Source organism: Myotis lucifugus, unplaced genomic scaffold (genome assembly GCF_000147115.1).
Source record: "Myotis lucifugus unplaced genomic scaffold, Myoluc2.0 scaffold_29, whole genome shotgun sequence".
NCBI lineage: Eukaryota > Metazoa > Chordata > Mammalia > Chiroptera > Vespertilionidae > Myotis > Myotis lucifugus.
In genome coordinates this window covers 2695438-2718191 of record NW_005871077.1, presented here as the reverse complement: position 1 = coordinate 2718191, position 22754 = coordinate 2695438, and the positions used below count along the sequence as shown (strand labels likewise).

Sequence of the window (22754 nt, the reverse complement as noted above, 5' to 3'; positions counted from 1 at the left end):
CATGTAACTGTCTAGTCTTCCCAGCACCATTTATTGAATGGACTGTCTTTACCCCATTGTATGTTTTTACCTCCGTTGTCAGGTATTAATTCTCTATAAAGGTGTGGGTTTATTCCTGGGCTGTCCATTCTCTTCATTGATCTATATGTCTGTTTTTTTATGCCAGTGCCATGCTGTTTTGATTACTATGGCCTTGTAGTAATCTAAGGTTGATGTAAGATAGGGAAATTCCTCCCACTTTTTCAAGATTGCTGTAACAATATGGGGTCTTTTGTTGTTCCAAACAAATTTTTGGAATAATTCTATGAAATATGCCATTGGTATCTTGATAGCATGCCTTTGTTTTTAAAGATATATAATTCAGCCGAAACCGGTTTGGCTCAGTGGATAGAGCGTCGGCCTGCGGACTCAAAGGTCCCAGGTTCGATTCCGGTCAAGGGCATGTACCTGGGTTGTGGGCACATCCCCAGTAGGGGGTGTGCAGGAGGCAGCTGATCGATGTTTCTCTCTCATCGATGTTTCTAACTCTCTATCTCTCTCCCTTCCTCTCTGTAAAAAATCAATAAAATATATTTTAAAAAAAAGATATATAATTCATATATACAATTATTCTCCCTTAAATTAATTCTTTTTTAACTTAATAAAAAATTACATAGTAATTAAAAATGAAATTTTGGAATGAAAGGAAAGTAGTTTTACATATATTTGATAAAAATGGATTATCTGAATATGATTATAATAATACTTTATATTCTATTACAGGATTAATTAAAAGAATTTACCACATATTTTATGACTTTTTACTGGAACATTGAGAGATAGGTAAGTGACAAGCATTTTTTGAAGAAATATTTCTGAAAATAATTTGATCTAACAGTTTCCTGACAAAGTGAGCAATGGAGATTTACCTCTTTTCTTCTCAATGAAACATTAATAGAAATGTCATGTTTACATTAATTGTAATGTAACATTTTCCTATCATCCAATAAATCATATTTTCCAAGGATCTGTATTTTTATAATAATTATAATTAGGACATTGATAATAAGACACACAAGATTAGCATGTTCTAAAACTTAAAGCACTAAAAACATGTCATTAAATGCAATGTGGTACCATACATTGGATCTTAGAACTGATAATAGACATCTGTGAGGAAAATCCAAATAAAGTCTGTAGCTTAGTTAATAGCAATGTACCAATGTTAGTTTCTTAGTTTTGATAAAGCCATGGTTATGTAAGATGTTAACTGTAGGTGAAACTGGGTGAAGGGTATATAAGTTATTTGTAATATCTTTGCAACCTTTCTGTAAATCTAAAATTATTCCAAAACAAAAATTTATTTAAAGCAGAAAAATATCAAGGTTTATTGATTTGAAATTATAGTTTATAAGTGACTTTTCTGTGTAGTAGTTTGAAAAATTAAAATTATTAATTATCTTTTTAAAAATCCGAATTTCATGAAATAGAGATATAGGGAAATATGTGACTATAGGTTTCATAAGAGGTGTGGGACTTTATTTTTTGGATAGTGGTATGGTACCCATGAACATCTCCTTGTACTTGGCTACAGCTTTGCTCTGAGTCCTTCCAGGTACTTGTGTGTTCTTCAGTAGTTTAGTACAGCACTTTCTGTTATCACAAGCAGGCCCTTTAAATGGTTTCCAGAACACTGTTTTCTTTTTTTAATGTACTGTTAGCGGCAAAAAGACTAGTGATGTGACTCAGTGGTTTGGAGTTGAGACTCTCTTAGTGTAGTTTGGTTCAGTCACACTTATTTGAGCTTGTAGATCAAGTACTAGATACAGATGACCTGTTGTTGTTAAAGATCATGAATAAAGATGAGTGTAACTCTTAAATAACCATTTCTATAATTGCACTAAAATAATTTATCAGTTTCCAAAATGAACTCTAGCAGTATAACTCTTTTAAATTTCTATAAATATTAAAAGAGTATAAGAAGGGAACTCTGAAACTATTACATAACTTTTCATTTATAAAAGTAAAATAGCCATGCTGGCCTTATAAATGGTTTCCTGATTCTATTGCCAACTTTAATGATTTTAGTTAAACTTAAATTTCATACAGGGAAATAGAAATACACTATACTTAAAGGATATAGACATTTACAACAAGAGACCTGGTCCTGAATGATTCTTACAGAATAATTGTTAGGCTTGGAAAGTTCTGTTTTTGCTTGATATTTATTTAGAATTGTTATCAATCTCATGTTAATAGAATTCACACCTTTACTTCTTAGTTGTGTAACATAACTGTGCCAACCTTGGTAAAGAAGTTTAGAAAAATGGAGAATTTTTTTTTTCAGGATAGTTTAAATGTTATTGATTATATACCAGTTTATACAACTAAAAAAACCCAAATACCCTTTTTATCATTCTTCTATGTTAGAGGAGCATTAAAAGTGTTGCTTTTAGAGACATGCTTTATCATTCAGCTGACTGTCACTTTATGATAATCTAAAGTATAAATGAGAATAGCTAATATGTGTTGAGCACTTTCTATGTACCAGGCACTTTATTTACAATGATCTCATTTAATCTTCACAAACACCTATGAGATGTTTAGAATTCCCTGTATAGCTGAGACTGAGAGAGTAACAGATGTCTTCAGGCTAACCCTGGGGTATGGGGCAGAAAGAACAAGTGCCCCTGGTGGCTGTACCTATAGTTTGGTTCATAATGTTACCAGCTTCCAGGAAATCCTGAATCCTTGGACGCATGGTAAACTTCAGATACTTTAGTTCAGCGGTTCTCAACCTGTGGGTTGCGACCCCTTTGGGGGTCGAACGACCCTTTCACAGGGGTCGCCTAAGACCATCGGAAAACACATATAATTACATATTGTTTTGTGATTAATCACTATGCTTTAATTATGTTCAATTTGTAACAATGAAAATACATCCTGCATATCAGATATTTACATTATGATTCATAACAGTAGCAAAATTACAGTTATGAAGTAGCAACGAAAATAATTTTATGGTTGGGGGTCACCACAACATGAGGAACTGTATTAAAGGTTCGCGGCATTAGGAAGGTTGAGAACCACTGCTTTAGTTCTTCTGGATAAAAGGATGTCTGATCACACTCGGTAACCCAGATTAGATTTTTCCATTGGGTAACTAGTCTGGAGTACAATCTCCTATTCTCTGTTTCAACCTTGATCTGGCTCATTCTGCAGTTCCCTAATATGTCAGTTGTTCTCTGTCACCTGATTAATTGCTGAATACTCACTTACTGTGTGCTTCATTGATCATATGCCAAGAACTTTTGGCAGCTCTGGGGAATATGATCTCAATGTGTCTCCTGGTCAGTGTTGAGCAACTAGAAGTTGTTAGTTGGGGTGAGTACTTGGATCCAGAAGTTAGGATACATGCCAGAGGTTAGGGATAGAACAATTGAGCAGCTGACACATAAAATGCAGCTATCCAGACTCAGTCAATAGGCAGGTGTCAGAAATAGAATAGGCACATGACTTTGGAAGGTGGTTTTTGAAGAAGATTGTGATGACTGGCTATGGACTTCATAGTTTGTAGATATAAAATAATATCAATAGCTTTTTGAGTAAGAATAAGTTAGCAACTTATTCATTATAGTGCTTATTACGCTGAACAGAAATCTCTCTCTGTAACTTCCCCATTTAGCTATGTCTTTCTGTCGTTCTAAATCTCTAGTCCCTCTTACACTTGAAAACATAAAATACATATAAAATTTCCCTTGCTATCTCCTCTTCTTTATGTTCTCCAAAAGTTGGCATTCTTCAGGGCCCAGTCCTTGGCCACCGTCTACGTTTATTCTCTATGTGATCTCATGTGGTCCTTTGCTTTAAATGCCACCTGTCCTCCCAGACTTACTTCTTTGCCTTGATCTCTCCCATGTATTCAAGGCTCATTTCTATGTCTGCCTAGCCAAGATCTCTTTTTGAAAGTCTAATAAACATTTCAAACTTAACATGTTTGGAATAGAACTCTTGAACTCCCCTCCCAAATCCTGTTTCTGCCTCCTACTCCTTCATCTCAGTAAATGATCCACCCAGTTGCTCAGGTTAAAAACTAGATCTTTGACTTTTCTCTTTTCTTCTTAATCAACATCCAGCCCATCAGTAAGGCTTATATGTCATCCTTTCCAAATATATCCCAAATCCCCCTTTACTACTGCCACCCCACTACTACTTGAATATAACTTATAATCACCATTATACATTCCTAGATGATAGTAATAACTGGCCTTCCTTATCTCCTCCTTGAACCTCTCCAGTCAGTTATCCATGTAGGAACAAAAGTGTTTTGTGTTTTTTTTTTTAAATGTTAAGCAGTTGCTGTCAATCCCCTGTTCAGAACCCTTTAGTGGCTATCCATCACATCAGTATAAAACCCAAGTCTCACCATGTTTTACCAGACCCTACATGCTCCTTGCTGATTTTATATCCTACCATTCTGTCTTACTCACTTTGTTCTAGCCACAATTGCTTTCTTGCTTTTCTTTAAATTCTCCAAGTCCATTTAGAATCAGCTAAATCTCTCCTACTCCCCTACCTTACACCATCATTCTAAATAGTCCAGCCTCTAGCCTTTTACCAGTGGAGGTAGATTTAAAGAGAAGAAAAGTACATATGCAAAGCTTTTTAAGCACAGAGACCCTAGTACAGTGATGGTCAACCTTTTGAGCTCGTGTGTCAGCATTTTGAAAAACCCTAACTTAACTCTGGTGCCATGTCACATATAGAAATTTTTTGATATTTGCAACCATAGTAAAACAAAGACTTATATTTTTGATATTTATTTTATATATTTAAATGCCATTTAACAAAGAAAAATCAACCAAAAAAATGAGTTCGCATGTCACTTCTGACACGCGTGTCATAGGTTTGCCATCACTGCCCTAGTAGGAGAGGTCATACTATAAATGTTGTGGTTTTATTATTCCAAGTTTCTGTCATGTGAATTGGTTTCAAGTGTAAGAGGGTTTGGAGATTTTGTGCTACAGAAAGACATAGCTAGATCAGTGGAGAGAAGTTACAGAGAGAGATTTCTACTCAGTTTAATGAGCACTATAATGAATACATTGGTAATAGTCACATCGGCATGAAAATAGGCTGGAGTGCTTCATAGGACAGTGCCTTCTTGCTTTTCTTTGGAGTGTACAAATTGGGGTGATCCCCTTATGGAATGTAGTGGAGGAAAACTATTTTGAAGTGGAGAAGGGGACAGTTGATTTCTTAAGATCTTCCTAATGCTGAGATGATATCTTTTAGAATATTTTTTTCAGAGTAATTATTTTTAATGTCTTCTCAGATTAATCTGCTGGTATTTATATTGGAAGTTTTACCAATTTCACCAATGAAGTATAAAGCACTTCTAGGTGAAGTTTCCAATATTTGAGATGAAAGAAGAGCTAATATCAAGGTTGATTTCCAATCAGATTGGCCAAGTCCTCATCTAAGGAATTTATTACTTTGAGGCATTTTGTTCTCTCATTTTTATATAAAACTTATTTTGATTGATTTCAGGTCTAAAATAAGCAATATGTACATACTAGACAAGTTCCCTAGTAGATTTTAGTTATTAAGTAAAATTTTCCTGAGTTGTAGAAGTAAGGAATATGATATTTGAAAATAGCCTTTGGTCAGATTTTGCTAGCAATGGAAAATTCACCTCATCCTTAGCCTTAAACCAGAAGCACTTTGAGAAGTAGTGACTATGGATGTTTCATTGAGGGTGAAATAGTCATTTCCTTATCTTATATTACAAAGGCAAAAATAATGATTTAAGTAATAGAGAACTTAAAGTTATAAATGCTTTCAGTTGGACCTGAATAAGGCTATTCATGCAAATTCAAGTTTCCTGTAACCATTGAACTGTGGCACTTGGAATTAATGATATAGTAAAGAATGATTTTCAGGGTCTCTGTGATACTAAAGTATTTTATATTTGATTGCTTTGGTAGTTAGTACCAAAGGAGGACGTATATAAAAGTTGCATCCAGCTTGTCATTGCTTCTTGTAACACCAGGGCCAGCTCCAAACCAGCATGTGCTTGGCACGACATAGGAAATCAGCATCCTGATGAATACACTGTTCCAACTTTTTAAGGAAGGCCTGAACCCCTTAACATGTTTTCACCTTGAGTCTCTTCTTGTTTCTCTATCTTCCCCTGGTTTCTGATTTTGCTGCCCCCTTTCCCATTATTTCTGTCTCTCTCTTTTAGATTCACTCTTCTTTCTTCTTGGTCACTATTTAGATTTCACTTAAACAAAACTGCTATTCTAACCAAAACAAACAATTTGGATTATTTCATGTATTGATATTCCTGCCTTGACTTGAGCCAGGGATCATCCTAGAAGGTGAGATAGACAGTCATACCTTCTTGGTTCTAAAGATAATATAAACATTGCACAAGTATCATGGTTCTTGATGTCTTGTACCTAGGCAATTGAGAATAATTTTTGCACCTGGTTTTAGCAGAAAACTAACATATCCACAATCATTTTAAAGCCAACAGCCAGGGGGAAAGCAGTTGTCAAATGTAGTACACTTGTCTTTTTTTTTTAATTGCTTAAAGTATTACAAAGGGTATTACATATGTGTCCTTTTTTTTCCCCCCACCCTTGACAATCCCCTGGGCTCCCCTACCCCCCAGTGTCTTATGTCCATTGGTTATGCTTATATGCATGCATACAAGTCCTTCGGTTGATCTCTTGCCCCCTCCCTCCTGCCCCCCATCCCTCCCCGGCCTTCCCGCTGCAGTTTGACAATCTGTTTGAGGCAGCTCTGCCTCTGTATCTATTATTGTTCAAAAGTTTATAATGGTCTTTATTATCCATGAATGAGTGAGATCATGTGGTATTTTTCCTTCATTGACTGGCTTATTTCACTTAGCATAATGCTCTCCAGTTCCATCCATGCCGTTGCAAATGGTAAGAGTTCCTTCTTTTTTACAGCAGCATAGTATTCTTTTTTTTTTAATCCCCACCTGCAACCTAGATACATGCCCTGACCAGGAATTGAACCGGCAACCTTTCTGTGCACAGGACAATGCCCAGCCAACGGAGCCGCTCTGGCTGTGTTGGGCCCTTGTACACTTCTCTCTGCCAAACTCAGCTACTTAACAACACACCTGAGAACCAGGAATGAACTGAAAGAGGCTTTTAAACTACATTTAGCTGATGTCTGAAAGTTCAGACCTTAAAATGGTGTATTAGGTTACTTAGCGCCTCTTTATTTACTTGTTTTTCCTCTTAATGATAATAGCAAACACATAAATAACACTAAGTGTTCTAAGTGCATTATGTATTTTAGCTCATTTAATCTTCTTGGTGATCTTGTGAGGGAAATACTATTATAATCCTGATTTAACAGATGAGGAAACTAAGTCTTGCATAGGTTGCATCATTTCTCATAGTTACATAGTTTGTTTTGTTACAGATGGGATTCATATTTAAGTGTATAGCTACCTGTTATTTTTTATCCTTAAATTCTTTAACTTATAATTCTAAGAAACCTGGTTAACTGATTTCTTATACCACAACAAATGAGAAGTTACAAATTTCAAAGAGAATGTAATAACTCTGGATTCCCACTGCTTTTCAAACTATAATGTATATATGAATCACCTGATATCATATCAAAATGTAGATTTTGATGAAATCTGTGGTACATTTCTAACAAATCCCAAGGTAATGCTGATGCTGTTGATCATGGACCCCACTCTGAGTAGCAAGGAATTTCAATACATTCATATTCTGTGTTTGTTAGGAACAGGTCTGGGACTAGGAAGAGATGTGTGGGGCATATAAGATGCTCCGCTTACCTTTTCCTAGTGATACAGGAAATTTGGACTGGAACGCATGGTGTTCACCTGGGCAGGATGGTTTTCCCAGGCTCTTGTCCGGTGGGGTTGAATGAAACCATGGATGAAAGATGGTATAGTAAAGGTGGAAATTTATTGAGAAACAAGCACAGATTCCCACTTGGGGAGAGGGAAAGAGTCCCACTGAGTCCCTTTCTTCTATGGTTTTTAAAGGCTGCAGATCTTTGTGCTTTGATATCCCCTCAGATTTGTCACATCCCCTTCTGATTTGATCACTATAGCAACTCCAGAGTTCAAGTCTCAGGTGAAGTTTCCTCCTTCTTCTCCCTTATTATTCTCCTATTCCCTCTGGGCTTTTCTTCCTCTTTCTTTGAATGAGGGGTTTCCTTCCCTTTGTTTGGGGAATGTGTACTTTTTGCTACTCCCAGCTCCCTTGTCTTATGGAAATGTACTCTTTGCAACTCTGTAGCCCTGTGTTTTTTCCATGGACTCCTTAATTTTTAAAATTTTCTAAACCTACCTATTTCACCCCTAAAAATTCATTTCACTAGTCCAGTCCCTGGTTAAGAATCATGTTTTTAAATAACATTCAGTGACTCGCAATTATGCTTACAACATAATTAAAAGGAAATTTAAAAAATGATATCTGCACTATTATCTCAATTTAAATGAAGAGTGAGTGTGTGTGTGTGTGTGTGTGTGTGTGTGTGTGTATGTATGTAAGTAAGTATATGCTTAAAAAAACTCTGAGGAGATATGGCAGATATTAATAGTTGTTATCCTCTGAGTGTTAAGTTTATAGATGGTATATTTTTTATCTTTATATATTTGGCATTTTTCAGTCTTTAATAATATGCCTGCATAATTTTCTAGACGTAGTTTATTATTATTAACATTATTAAAACTTTTAGATAACTATACACTCAAACTTGGTTTATTACAACAGAGCTTGGAGGAAACATTTGCTTTCTGCCACCTGCCTACTTTTCTTCAACCTCCCCAAAATATCTGCTCATTATTTTTTTCAAAAAGTTCATAGGCTATTTAATGGTTTAGTGGGGGCTTCACTTTAGGGTTTCGGTTAGAGCATCTGCCAACAAAGAATAAAAGGCAAATATTTTTAAGAAAGGGGGTAATGAAATACTTTTTATGAATAATTATGGGTTAGATGTGGAAACATTCCATTTTTCAATATTTATTGGTATATATTTTGCATAAGCTTCTTGAGAGGCAAAATCTATGGTTGGTTTTTTATTTTATTTAATTCCTGTATCAGTAAATATAAAATAAGTACCCTTCCTTTACCTTGCCTTGCCTCCTTCTCTTTTAGTAAGGTAAACCTAGCAGGTTTTTAGGAGATCTGTTCTTCTTTCGACCTTTAAAGTTCAGCAACTTGAATTCAGAAGTGAAGTACCTAACCCTCACTATGGAGCAGGGAAGGAAGTAATAAGGAGACAGGATAGAAGAGCCTGATTCTTTTAAAACCTCACCTCCTGGAGAGGAGATTGTTGGGAAGAGAAGGAATTCCTGGAATTGGTATAGGGGTGCTCCTGAGGATATGGTTTAATACCAAACTTTGCATAAATAAAATGAAACCCCAAGAAGCTGTCAAGTACAACTTGATAAATGAAATACCAAGTCAGTGTAAGATTGAGCCCTAGAATAAAGGTTCATCTATACAAACCCTAAGATAGCTTAAAACCAAGCCTGATAAGAATCATATTAATACACAAGTAGTTGTCTTCCAGAATTCCATCACTCTTTAAACAAATACAAAAAAATCCAGCACTCAGCAATATAAAGTTCACAGTGAATTGCATCCAATCACACATTACTAGACAAGAAAGTAGGAGAAAAATACCATAACAGGAGACAACAAAAATAGACCCTGAAATGACAGGGATGATAGAATTAGCAGATAAGTACGTTAAAATAATGATTGTAAATCTGGTCCACATATATATAAACATAATGAGGTATAAAATAGAAGATATAAAAAAGAAAAAATTGGAACATCCAGAGATAAAAAGTACAGTAACTTGAAATGAAAATTTTCCTAGATGGGATTAAGTGCAGATTAGATTTTTCAGGAGACAAGATCAGTGACCTTGAAAACATGGTAAGAATTTAACCAAAAGCATAGAGAGAAAAGAAATTGAATAAGATGTACAGCAACTTGGTGTCCTATAGGCTAATAGCCATGGGTCTAACATAAGTGTAATTTGAGTCTCAGATTTGGGGGGGGAGGGCAAGAGAAAAAATATTTAAATAAATAATGGCTGAAATTTCCCCAGATTTGAAGAAAACTATAAACCCACAGATCCAAGAAAGTTATACCCCAGATAAGACACACACACACACACACACACACACACACACACCTCAAAACACACCATAAGAAAAATCAGTGATAAAGAAAAACTCTTACAATTAGGTAGAGGAAAATAAAGACATTACATACAAATAAATACGGTTAAGAATGGCAACAAACTTGTCATCAGAAACTGTGCATACCAGAATGCAATTTAATGGCATTTTTCAGGTGCTAAGAGAATTGTCAACCTTGCATTTTATATCCAATAAAACTTCAGAGGAGAAAACCAAGATGGCGGCATAGGTAAACACCGGAAATTGCTGCCTTGCACAACCACTTCAAAAAACAACTAAAAGACAAAACAGACATCATCCAGAACCACAGGAAGGCTGGCCGAGTGGAAATTCTACAACTAGATGGAAAGAGAAAAGCACACTGAGACTCAAGGAGGTGCGGTGTGGAAGTAAAGTGCAGAGGTACGGAGGTGCACTCGGAAAGGTCTGGCAACTGAGGACGTGGCTGTCTTTTTTCAATCGGGAGGAAGACAGAAGCTCCCGACTGCTCTGAACACCAGTTCCGGGTGAGTCTCTGGGGACCCAGACTCATACGGGGAGAAATTGGACTGAGTGGCATCGGTCAGAACTCAAGGGCGGCTTTCTCTCAGAGGGGCCTGCAGCCAATTCCTCGGAACAGTGAGTCCTGGTCCTCTTAGGGCAGGGCTGAGGATCAGCCATAGCTATTTGCTCTGCCCTTTTGATTCCCTGAGACCCCACCCCACCCAAGCTGTGCACAGAGGCTTTTGCATATGAATGCCCTGGCCCTTTGCAATCTAAAATTACCTAACTAACTGCAGCTGGGTCAGAGAGACCCAGAACATCCAAAAAGAAGGCCCAAGGCCCCACAGCTGCTTGCATTGCTTCACAGCTGGGCCTCATCTAGGCACCTCCAAACAAAGAAGAGGAATTTGCAGATCTCTCCATAGTTACTGCTGGGTAGCCTCAGGAAGAGGCTAAATTAGCACCTCCTTAGAGATCCAAGAGCCAGTATACCCAGAGGTCAGTGTGGACCATCCAGATTACAACTCCTCAGATCCATAAGGGACACACTCAGGAGGCAGACTCAGTGAGCACCAAAGCCCCACTGAAGCAAGTCTTGCCCCAGAAGGGTGTCTCCAGCACAGAAGTTCTCCCACCATAACCACAGCTGATTTTCACAGCCAATTGGCCTGGAGGTCAATTCCTCCCAGTGATACCTACAACAATCAAGACTTAACTACAACAAGACTGTGCACAAAGCCAACAAGGGGTGCACCAAGAGTGTCCACCTCAGGTGATTGGGGAGGCTGAGCCACTGGGCCCTATAGGACACCTAGCACACAAAGCCACTCTACCAACACAGGGAAGCATAAAAAATGCGGAGACAAAGAAACAGGTCACAAATGACAGAAATGGAGGAAAGCAAACTACTGGATATAGAGTTCAAAACCACACTTTTAAGGTTTTTCAAGACCTTTCTAGAAACCGCCGATAAATTTAGTGAGACCCTGGAGGATATGAAAAAGGACCAACTAGAAATTAAGCATACACTGACTGAAATAAACAATATTATACAGAGACCCAACAGCAGACTAGAGGATCGCAAGAATCAAGTCAAAGATTTGAAATACAAAGAAGCAAAAAACGCCCAACCGGAAAAACAAAAAGAAAAATGAATCCAAAAATATGAAGATAGTGTTAGGAGCCTCTGGGACAACTTCAAGTGCACCAACATCCGAATTATAGGGGTGCCAGAAGAAGAGAGAGAGCAAGATATTGAAAACCTATTTGAAGAAACAATGACAGAAAACTTCCCCTACCTGGTGAAAGAAATAGACTTACAAGTCCAGGATGCACAGAGAACCCCAAACAAAAGGAATCCAAAGAGGACCACACCAAGACACATCATAATTAAAATGCCAAGAGCAAAAGACAAAGAGAGAATCTTAAAAGCAGCAAGAGAAAAGCAATCAGTTACCTACAAGGGAGTACCCATACGACTGTCAGCTGATTTCTCAACAGAAACTATGCAGGCCAGAAGGGAGTGGCAAGAAATATTCAAAGTGATGAATAGCAAGAACCTACAACCAAGATTACTTTATCCAGCAAAGCTATCATTTAGAATTGAAGGTCAGATAAAGATCTTCACAGATAAGAAAAAGCTAAAGGAGTTCATTACCACCAAACCAGTATTATATGAAATGCTGAAAGGTATCCTTTAAGAAGATAAATAATTTGATGAACAGAATAAACTGGTGAATATAATAGAATCAGGGACATAGAAAGGGAGTGGACTGACAATTCTCAGGGGGGAAGGGGTGTGGGGAGTGCAGGAAGAGACTGGACAAAAATCATACACCTATGGATGAGGACAGTGGCAGGGGTAAGGGCAGAAAGTGGGGTGGAACTGGGTGGAGGGGAGCTATGGGAGGTAAAAAGAGGAACAACTGTAATAATCTGAACAATAAAGATTTAATTAAAAAAAAACTTCAGAAAATAAAGGAGGGAGAAATAAGAACTTTTTTAGACAAAAACTGATACAACTTATGACCAGCAGATCTACATTACAAGAAATATTAAAGAAAGTTCTTCAAGCTAAAGGGAAAAATAATACCACATGGAAATTTAGATTATACAAAGGAATAAAGAATAGTAGAAATGATTCATATGTGGACAAATATAAAACAGATTGTTTCCTCCTTTTTGACTTCCTTTAAAAGGTAACTGACTGTTTAAACCAGAAAATAATATTGGTGTCCATTTAGTAGGTTTTATACTACAGTGGGGCCTTGACTTACGAGTGTCCCAAATAACGAGTTTTTCGAGATACGAGCCGTCTCTCAGCCGATTTTTTGCTTTGAGTTGCGAGCTAAAATTCAGGTTACGAGCCAGCTTCAGATACCCCACCGCTAGTTGGCGCAGCGAACGTCACAGTGAATGCCACAACATCAGCCCAGCATCACGTGTCTCACTAGTTCACTTTAAGATTTGACATACGAGTAATTTGAGTTACGAGCTTCGTCACGGAATGAATTAAACTCGTAAGTCAAGGCCCCACTGTATATGTGAAATTAAAATGTATGACAACAAAACTCACAGAATGGGATGGGGAAAGGGAAATATATGATGGTAGGGGTCTTCTACATGAAGTGATCTAATATTTCTGAAGGTGGATTGTAGTAAGTTAAAGAAAGCATCTACTAAAAAGGTTCTTGAAAAGAAGTTATAACTAATAAGAATGAAATCCTTAAAAATAATCCAACAAAAGACAAGTGATGAATTTTTATCAAATATTTAACGGAGAAATAGCTCACAAAATAGAGGAAGAAGGAACACTTTTCAATTCATTTTAGGAGACCAGCATTGCACTAATTTTAAAACTAGATAAAGACATTACAAGAACAGAAAACTGTGAACAAATATCTTTCATGAACATAAATGAAAAAATTAACCATTAGCAAATAAAATCCAGTACTATATATAAAAAATGGGTTTATTCTAGGGATGCAAGATTGGTTTCACATTGGAGAATCCACTAACATAAATTATCACTTTAATAGAAAAAAAAAACACTGGGGGGACTATATAATACTATATAATACTGTCAGTAGTTGCATAAAAAGCATTGGACTAAATTCAACAACTGTTTATGATAAAACCTCTCAGAAAACCAGAAACAGAAGGGAACATAACCTGATAAAAGTAATCTACGCCTAATCTTTAGCTAAAATCTCATTTAATGCTAAAAGATAAAATGCCTTTTTCCCTAAGATAGGAAACAAATCAGGTGTGACAACTCTCCTCCCTCTGTCTATCTAATATTGTAATGGAAATCCCAGCCAGTGTAATAGGCAATAAGAAGTAACAAATGTCACACAGATTGGCAAGGCAGAAATGGAAATTCTTTATTTGCAGACATGATCATGTCTGAAGAAAATGCTAATAAATCTCCAAAAAGCCATTAGAATTTGTAATTGGATTTATCAAGATTGCAGGATACAAGGTAAATACATAAAATCAGTTGTATATGTATTTCCATTGATCTATATAATCTATATATAATCTATATACTAGCAACGAAATGTAACATTTATATGGAAATACAAAGGCCCTAGAAAAGTTAAAAAAAAAAAAGAATTGACAAATAAGACCAGTATTAGAAGGTTTTTACTACCTAATTTCAAGACTTCCTTTACATTTTAAAACTTTCTCTTTAAAGTGATCAAGGTAGTGTTGGCCTAAGGAAGACCTATATTGATGGAACAGAATAGAGAATCCAGGATTTTTATGCATATAAATTTTTGGAATATTTGTTCTAGTTCTGTGAAACATGCCATTGGTATCTTGATAGGAATTACATTGACTTTATAGTTTGCTTTGGGTAGTACGAACATTTTAATTATGTTAATTTTTCCTATTCATGTGCATGGTATATACTTCCACTTGTTTGTGTCTTCTTCAGTGTCTTATAATTTTCTGAGTATAGGTCTTTTACATCCTTGGTTAAATTTATTCCTAAGTATTTTTTTTCATGCAATTGTAAATGGGATTGTTTATTAGTTTTCCTTTCTGATAGTTCATTATTAGTGTATAAAAATGCCACTGATCTGGATGTTTATTTTGTATCCTGCTACTTTACTGAATTCATTTAAAAGTTCCAGTAGTTTTTAGTTGGAATCTTTAGGGTTCTCTATATACATTATCATGTCATTTTCAAATGTCAGTTTTACTTTTTTTCTTTCTAATTTGGATGCCTTTTATTTCTTCTTATCTGATCACTGTGGCTAGGACAGTGATCAGATAAGAAGTGTTGAATAAGAGTGATGAAAGCAGATTTCTTATTTCCAACCTTAAGGGAAACACTTATAGACTTTGCCTATTGAGTATGATGTTGACTATGAGTTTGTCATATATGGTCTTTATTACATTGAGGTATGTTACTTCCCTACTTTGCTGAGAATTTTTGTTATAAAGGGGTCCTGGATTTCATCACATGCTTTTTCTGTGTCTGTTGATAAGATCATGTGCTTTTTATCCTTTATTTTGTTTATGTTGTGTATCATGTTTATTGATTTGTGGATATTGTCCCAACCTTGCATCCCTGGAATAAATCCCACTTGATCATGGTGTATGATCTTTTTAATGTATTGCTAGATCCAGATTGCTAATATTTTGTTGGGGATTTCAGTGTCTATGCTCATCTGGTTTTGGGATTAGGATAAATGAGCTTGGTTTTCTTCCCATCTCTTGGATTTTTTGGAATAGTTTGAGAAGTATTTGTGTTAGTTCTTCTTTGAATGTTTGGTAAAATTCACCCACAAGATCATCCAGTCTATGGTAGTGTTATTTACACTAGCCATGATTTGGAAGCAGCCCAAGTGTCCATCATTAGATGAGTGGATAAAAAAGCTGCATTTACACAATAGAATAGTACTCGGCCATAAAAAAAGGAAATTCACCCCTTGTGACAGCATGGATGGACCTGGAGAGCATTATGCTAAGTGAAATAAGCCAGTCAGAGAAAGTCAAGTGACATATGGTTCCACTCATATGTGGAATCTAATAACAAAATAAACTAACAAAAACAATAGAAACAGACTCGTAGATAAAGAACATACTGACAGCTATCAGAGGGGAGAGGGGTTGCAGAGATAGGCAAAAAATACCCCAACCCGCAACAAAACAAAACTCATAGATATCAACAACAGTATGGTGACTACCAAAGGGGAAAGGAGGTGGGGGGAGGTAGGAAAGGGTATAGAGGATAATAAGTGGTAATGGAAGGAGACTTGACTTGAGGTAGAGAATATAGTATAATATACAGATGATATATTATAGAAGTGTACACCTGACACCTTTATAATTTTATTAACCAACTAGAGGCCCAGTGCATGAAAATTCATGCACTGGAAGGGGGTCCCCTCAGCCCAGCCTGCCCCCTCTCACAATCCGGGAGCCCTCAGTGGCAGGAGGTGACTCGGCAATCAGGAGAAGGTGATGCCCCCATCACACCTCTGCTGCTGCCACTGCCGGCAGCGCAAGCCTTGGCTGACCCTGGTTACCTGAGCCTCAGGTGGCCCTGGGTGGCTGGGCAGCCGTCATATGAGGCTTGCCTGCACTTCGGGCCAGCCCTGGGTGGCTGGGGGACTGGGGTTCTCTGGAGGCAGGCACGCGGAGTGGCCGGGCCCACCTGAGGGGATGCCCGGCATTGCCATGCGCCTGCTGCCCTGGCAGCGGGGCTGAGGGGACTGGGCGCTGCCATCTTGTGGCTGTGGGTGCCACCATCTTTGAGTGCATGGCAGTAAATTAGCATATTCCCTCCTTATTGGCTGTGGGCACTGCCATCTTTGATGGCGGGGCAGTCAATTAGCATATTCCCTCCTTGTTGGCTGTGGGCACCACCATCTTTGAGGGTGGGACAGTCAATTAGCATATTCCCTCCTTATCAGTTGTGGCGCTACCATCTTTGCAACGGCATGAGGATCAATTAGCATATTCCCTCTTTATTAGATAGGATGTCACCCCAATAAGTTCAATAAAATTGTAAAAAAATGTCTTGTGTCTTGTTATAAGAACATCACAATAATAAAAAAATTAATAACTAAAACAACAACAAACCAAATGATAACTACCTTGTGAACATCTATTTGTAATAGGAGATGTAGTTAAAAAATTCTTTTAAAAAAATAAAGAATAGAGAATCCAGAAATAGACCCACACATGTAGATAGATGGTCAATTGATTTTTGACAACCTTGCCAAGATAATTCAATGGAGAAAGGATAGTCTTTTCAACAAATGTACTAGAACGCCTGGGTATCCAAATGAAAAAAAAAATTAACCGCAGCCCTTACTTCTTCTATATACAAAGTAACTTAAAAGGATTTATATCTCTAATTATAAAAGGCTAAAACTATAAAACTTTAAGAAAAAAAATCACAGGAGAAAACATTCATGAATTTTGGATAGGCAAAGACTTTTTAGGACACAAAAAAGCGTGGATCATAACAAAAGTAAAATTGACAAATGGTACTCCATCAAAATTTAAAATTTCTATTCTTCAGTAAACATTGTTAAGAATATGAAAGACAATCTTAAACAGAGACAGCATATTCTCAGCATATTCTCAACACGTGTATTTGACAAATGACTTGTGGCCAGAGTATATAAAGATTTCTTACTGGTTATTAATTAATAAGACAACCCAGTTAAATAAATAGCATAAGAAAATAATGAATGACCAGTGCAGCAGAGGAAAAGGGGTTTGACATCATTAGACATCAGAAAAATGCCAGTTAATACAATGAGATACCACTGTATATCATCGAAATAGCTAAAGTTAAAAATTAAAAAGGAACAAGTGTTAGGTGAGATGTAGACTGATTGAAACTTTCATATGTTGCTAGTGGGAAAGTAAAATGATAAAACCATTTTAAAAAACAGTTTGGCAGTGTGTTAAAAATTAAACATCTATAATAATAAAAGCGTAATATGCTAATTAGACCAGACATCCTTCCAGACGACCTTCTGGACAAAGCCGGGGCTGCAAGGGCTAAGGCAGCCACCGCAGTGGGCGGGGGCCAAGGCAGAGGAGGCGGCGTGGGGGTGTGGGGGCCGAGCCCCTTGCATGAATTTTGTGTATTGGGCCTCTAGTCTATAATAATAAAAGCGTAATATGCTAATTAGAATGGACAGCTGAACGACCTTCTGGACGTCATTCTGGACATTCTTCCTGATGAAGCCATGGCGGTGGGGGCCGAGGCAGAGGCAGTTAGGGGCGATCAGGCAGGTAGGCAGAGTGGTTGTGGCAATCACGCAGGCAGGTGAACAGTTAGGGGCAATCAGGCAGGCAGGCAGAGTGGTTAGGGGGAATAAAGCAGGCAGGCAAGTGGTTAAGGGCAATCAGGCAGGCAGGCGAGCGGTTAGGGGCGATCAGGCAGGCATGCAAGTGGTTAGGGGTGATGAGGCAGGCAGACAGAGTGGTTAGGGGTGATCAGGCAGGCAGGCAGAGTGGTTTGGGGTGATCAGGCAGGCATGCAAGTGGTTAGGGGTGATGAGGCAGGCAGGCAGAGTGGTTAAGGGCAATCAGGCAGGCAGGCGAGTGGTTAGGGATGATCAGGCAGACAAAGTGGTTAGGGGCAATGAGGCAGGCAGACAGAGTGGTTAGGGTGATCAGGCAGGCAGGCAGAGTGGTTTGGGGTGATCAGGCAGGCAGGCAGGCAGGCAGGCGGTTAGGAGCCAGCGGTCCCGGCTTGCAAGAGGGATGTCCGACTGCCTGTTTCCTATGGGATTGGGCCTAAACTGGCAGTCAGACATCCCCTGAGGGGTCCCAGATTGTGAGAGTGTGCAGGCTGGGCTGAGGTACCCCCTTCCCCCAGACCCCCCATGCACTGGGCCTCTAGTATTACTATAAGACCCAATAATTTTACTTCTAATTTATCCTAGAGTAATGAAAAAATGTTCACAGATACACTTGTAAAGAATGTTCATGTTGGCTTTATTCATAATAGCTCCAAGCTGGAAACAGCTGATATATCCATCAACTAGTGACTGGATAAACACATTGTGGGGGGGCACAGATCATGGAGGGCATTGGTGACGTGGCTCTGGCAGCGGGGACGCTGCCGGCCCCGATGGGACCTGACAAGAGTGGGACCACAGCAGCATGGTGGAGCAGGTGTGTGGGTGGCAACAGGCCAAGGCGGGTGCGAGTGGGGCCCAATTGCCCCGTTGATTGCCCCACAGATGGTGACCAGCGGCGGCAGCAGGGGGCGGGGCCGCCGCCTGGCTTCCAGGCACTGAGGGAGCTGGGCGGGGGCCAGATGACTCAGGCGGAGGGGGTCTTGCAGGGGCCTGGAGCCCAGGTACTGCCCGGAGCCCAGAGATCAGCTGGGACCTGCCCTTCCATGCCAAACGCTCGCACTTCCATTGCTGGCCAGTCCTAGGGACCGCACCCATGCACAAATTTTGTGCACCAGGCCTCTAGTTCGACAATAAAAGGGGATAAAGTACTGATACACACAACAACATGAAGGACTCTCAAAAACATTATGTTGAATAAAATAATGCAAATACAAAAAAAATACAAAGTATGAATCTGTTTAGTGCTCTGGGTTATTACATCAGGAATGCTAGAAAATCTAGATTTAATCTATAGTGACAATAAGCAGACAAGTTGTTGCTGTAGATGAGAGTGGAGTGTGATTGGCCTGGATGGGGTACAGGGAACGTTTGGGCATGATGAATGTGCTCTATGTCCTGATTATGGTGGTAATTATATGGATACTAGAAGCCCGTTGCATGAAGGTTCGCACAATAGGCCTTCCTTCCCCTGGCTGGTGGCACAGGTTTTCCTTCGACACCCGGGACCCAGGCCTTTGGTCCGGCCGCAGCGAAGCTTGGCTTCTCCGCTGTGGCCGCAGTGAGGCTTCAGTCTTCAGTCTTCAGTCTTCGCTCTGTGCCTGTGTATGCAAATTAACCACCATTTTTGTTGGGTTAATTTGCATAGTCGCTCTGATTGGCTGGTGGTCATAGCAGAGTAACACCAATTTGCATGTTTCTCTTTTATTAGTGTAGATAGGTGTTTGTAAAATTCATTGTAATGCGCACTGAAAATGTACATATTTTATTGTATATAAAATATACTTCATTAATATAAAAATAACTTCAGTAATGTTTTTTTTAAAACATATAAATGTTGAAAGTTGTTTTACTAAAAAAAGATTAACTTCTGTCTAATGTTAAAAGACCTCTGTGTAAGGCTGAAACTTAATTGACCTGAAAAATCCATTTAGATAAATCAGTATACACAATATAAACAAGAATGCATGAATTAAATATCCTTAAACAAAGAAAGAGAGGTGAATTCTCAGTATACTTTCTAGTCTATGATTTGATGTTTTGGAATGGGGCCCTTGCATCCTTAGAATTCATTGATGTACTTTTCTAATTTCTTTTAAATGATGTTTAGTAGTGTTTTTGGCACTAAGAATCCTGCTGAAAGGAAGTAATTACATATAATTTATTTTTCATTGTTCTTTTCTCTTTTTTTAAACTAGAAAGAATATGTGGAAGACACCCTAATGTTCCTTAGAATCTGTTCTTCCTTTTAGGAATAGAAGCTCTAGAGTTTACCTGAGCACATACATGGATGACCACCTAGACACTACATCTCTCTGCTTCTTTTGTAGAAGGATGTGACTTTGTGATTGAGAGGTGAATGGTAGTGTGTGTAAGGTTACCTCCTTAAAAACAAGCCACTGGACCTAGCCTTTCTTTTTTCTTTATCTGCTGGTTGGAGGTTAGTTACATTAGGTATAGCTGCCACCTGAAAGAAATAGAAGCTCTAAGGGATAGGGCCAGCCTGCCTCCCTGAATGATCTTGTCTGGCATACGTCCCCCTGCCACACTGTATTGTGACATGAAAAAGAAAATTTCCTAACTTGAGCATTTCTGAGGATCTTTGTTATGGCAGAAAGTTTATACCCTAATAGAAAATGAAAGCATTTAAGATGTCTGTGTTTTTCTGTGTGTACTATATGGTCATATTTAATATATTTTGGTGTATATTCTCAATTAACAATTTCTAAAATAGCATAGGATTGTATGCCAAGAATTATGTTGATATAGTAGTTATTGAGAGAGTGTTTCTCAAATTTCCAAGTTATGTTTAAACTTTATGTACTAAGTATTAATAAATTAGAATACAGTACTGCTGTTTTCTAATTTTTAAGGTTGTCTTTATGGACTTGATTATGATCAATTTCAATACAGTTTTACAGACCTTTTTAAAGAAGTTGTTTTCTTTTAAAATACCTAAATATTCTGTTTTTCAGCTTTTCTATAATTACTGTGTATCTGGTCTATGAAAGGCTTAAATATATAAATCAATGATTTCTTCCATTAATTTTTGTTTACATTTCTGTCAGTTTTTAGTTTGGTAAGTGTGTTAATATATTATTTACTGTCAAAATCTCAATTGAGGATTATACATTTTATCAGAATGACATGACTTTCTAATTTATGCCTGGTGCTTTGTGTTTTAGCTGGCATTAATATTAGTTTATATTTCTCTATACATCTTTGTATTTCATGTTATATTTATCCTTTCTTTGTCATTTCTTTTAAATATGTTTCCTAAAAGTGGAATGTAGTTATATTCATTTTTTAACCTAGTGAAAACCTTTGTCTTTTAATAGATATTTTAATTCATTTGTTTATTGTCAAAATTGATTTAATTGGTTTTACTTCATTGATCTTATTTTAAGTTTTTTGTATTAAATTCTTTTTTTTGCTATTTGATTCAAAGTTTATCTTTAATTTTGACTTGATTGATATTTTAAATCTGTGGTATATCTAAAGGTAAATAGCTTGCTTTGAAATGTGCTAGTGATTATATTTTCAAGTTTTTTTGAACAATAAATCTCTGTACTATCTATAATTAGCAGTTAGGAATGAGATGGTATCTTTTGTTTTCCCTCAGTATGAAATGAGAAATTTAATAGCGTTTTACTTATCTGTTTCTTAGTTTTATTTATATGATATGAGATTTTAATCTCAGACTATTAGTAAATTGTAATTTGAAATTATTTATAAAATATTTCTTTCATTAATTTTAATATAGACATAAAAATTATAAAAACTAAGGTTATCATAACTTTCAATAAATTGTCACTGTTTTCCGAATATATATTGAAACTAGGGGCCCGGTGCACAAAATTTGTGCACTGGGGGGGTGGTCCCTCAGCCCAGCCTGCCCCCTCTCAGATACTGGGAGCCCTCAGGGGATGTCCTACTGACAGCTTAGGCCCGCTCCCTGCTCCCCTTGGGGAGCGGCCTAAGCTGTAGTCTGGCCTCCCTTTGGGGGAGGCGACTGGACTGATCAGGGGAAGGCACCAGCCCCATCACCCCGCTGCTGCAGCCACTGCCGGTCATCGCAGCCACCAGGGGGTTTTCATCAACACAGACTCGCCTAAGGCCAACTGGCGTGGGGCAGGGGACCCCAGCTCCCTCTGATCGCGGGCTCCGTTCTGCCTAGGCCTAAAGCCTCTGGCCCAGGCTTTAGGCTTGGGCAGGGGCCCCCTCAGCTCCTATCGCAGGCTCGGCCCTGCCCAGGAGCCCCCTGGCTCAGGCCCTTCCTAGGCTGCTCAGGGCCCACACAGGGCCTACCTCGGAGTGACCTGGATGCTGATGATGTTCCCGGGACCCAGGCCACTGGGCGTCTACATATGCAAATTAACCATCATCTTTGTTGGGTTAATTTGCATAGTCGCTCTGATTGGCTGGTGGGCGTAGCGAAGTGATACCAATTTGCATGTTTGTCTATTATTAGTTAAGATGAACTTTAAAAAATTATTAAAATATACTCTTGTGCCATATTACATTACTCAATATTATTGATCTATTTCCATATTCTATTTTAAAAATAGACACTCTTTTCCTTTTCCCTGTTGCCCACTTTCAGACTATTTTCCTATTTATTAGACCAGGGAAAAGGAAAATCTATTGAAATTACAATGTGAAATGTTTTATTTTGTATTCATTATAGCACAGTGTAAGATTCAGAATGTGTTTGGGAT

The 22754-nt window shown here is 38.0% G+C and overlaps 1 protein-coding gene across 2 annotated transcripts in view; it reads left to right on the top strand.

Annotated features, from left to right (window-relative positions):
- ZNF438 (zinc finger protein 438) overlaps nucleotides 1–22754 on the top strand; it is a 199463-nt gene that overhangs the window by 70356 nt on the left and 106353 nt on the right. Inside the window, exon 3 of one of the 2 annotated variants that reach the window (XM_023752197.1) lies at nucleotides 763–822. The exons of the other annotated variant lie outside the window; for it this stretch is intronic. The gene's annotated coding sequence lies outside the window, so the exon portion shown is untranslated. The remainder of the gene's footprint in view (nucleotides 1–762; nucleotides 823–22754) is intronic. 2 annotated transcript variants of the gene reach the window in all.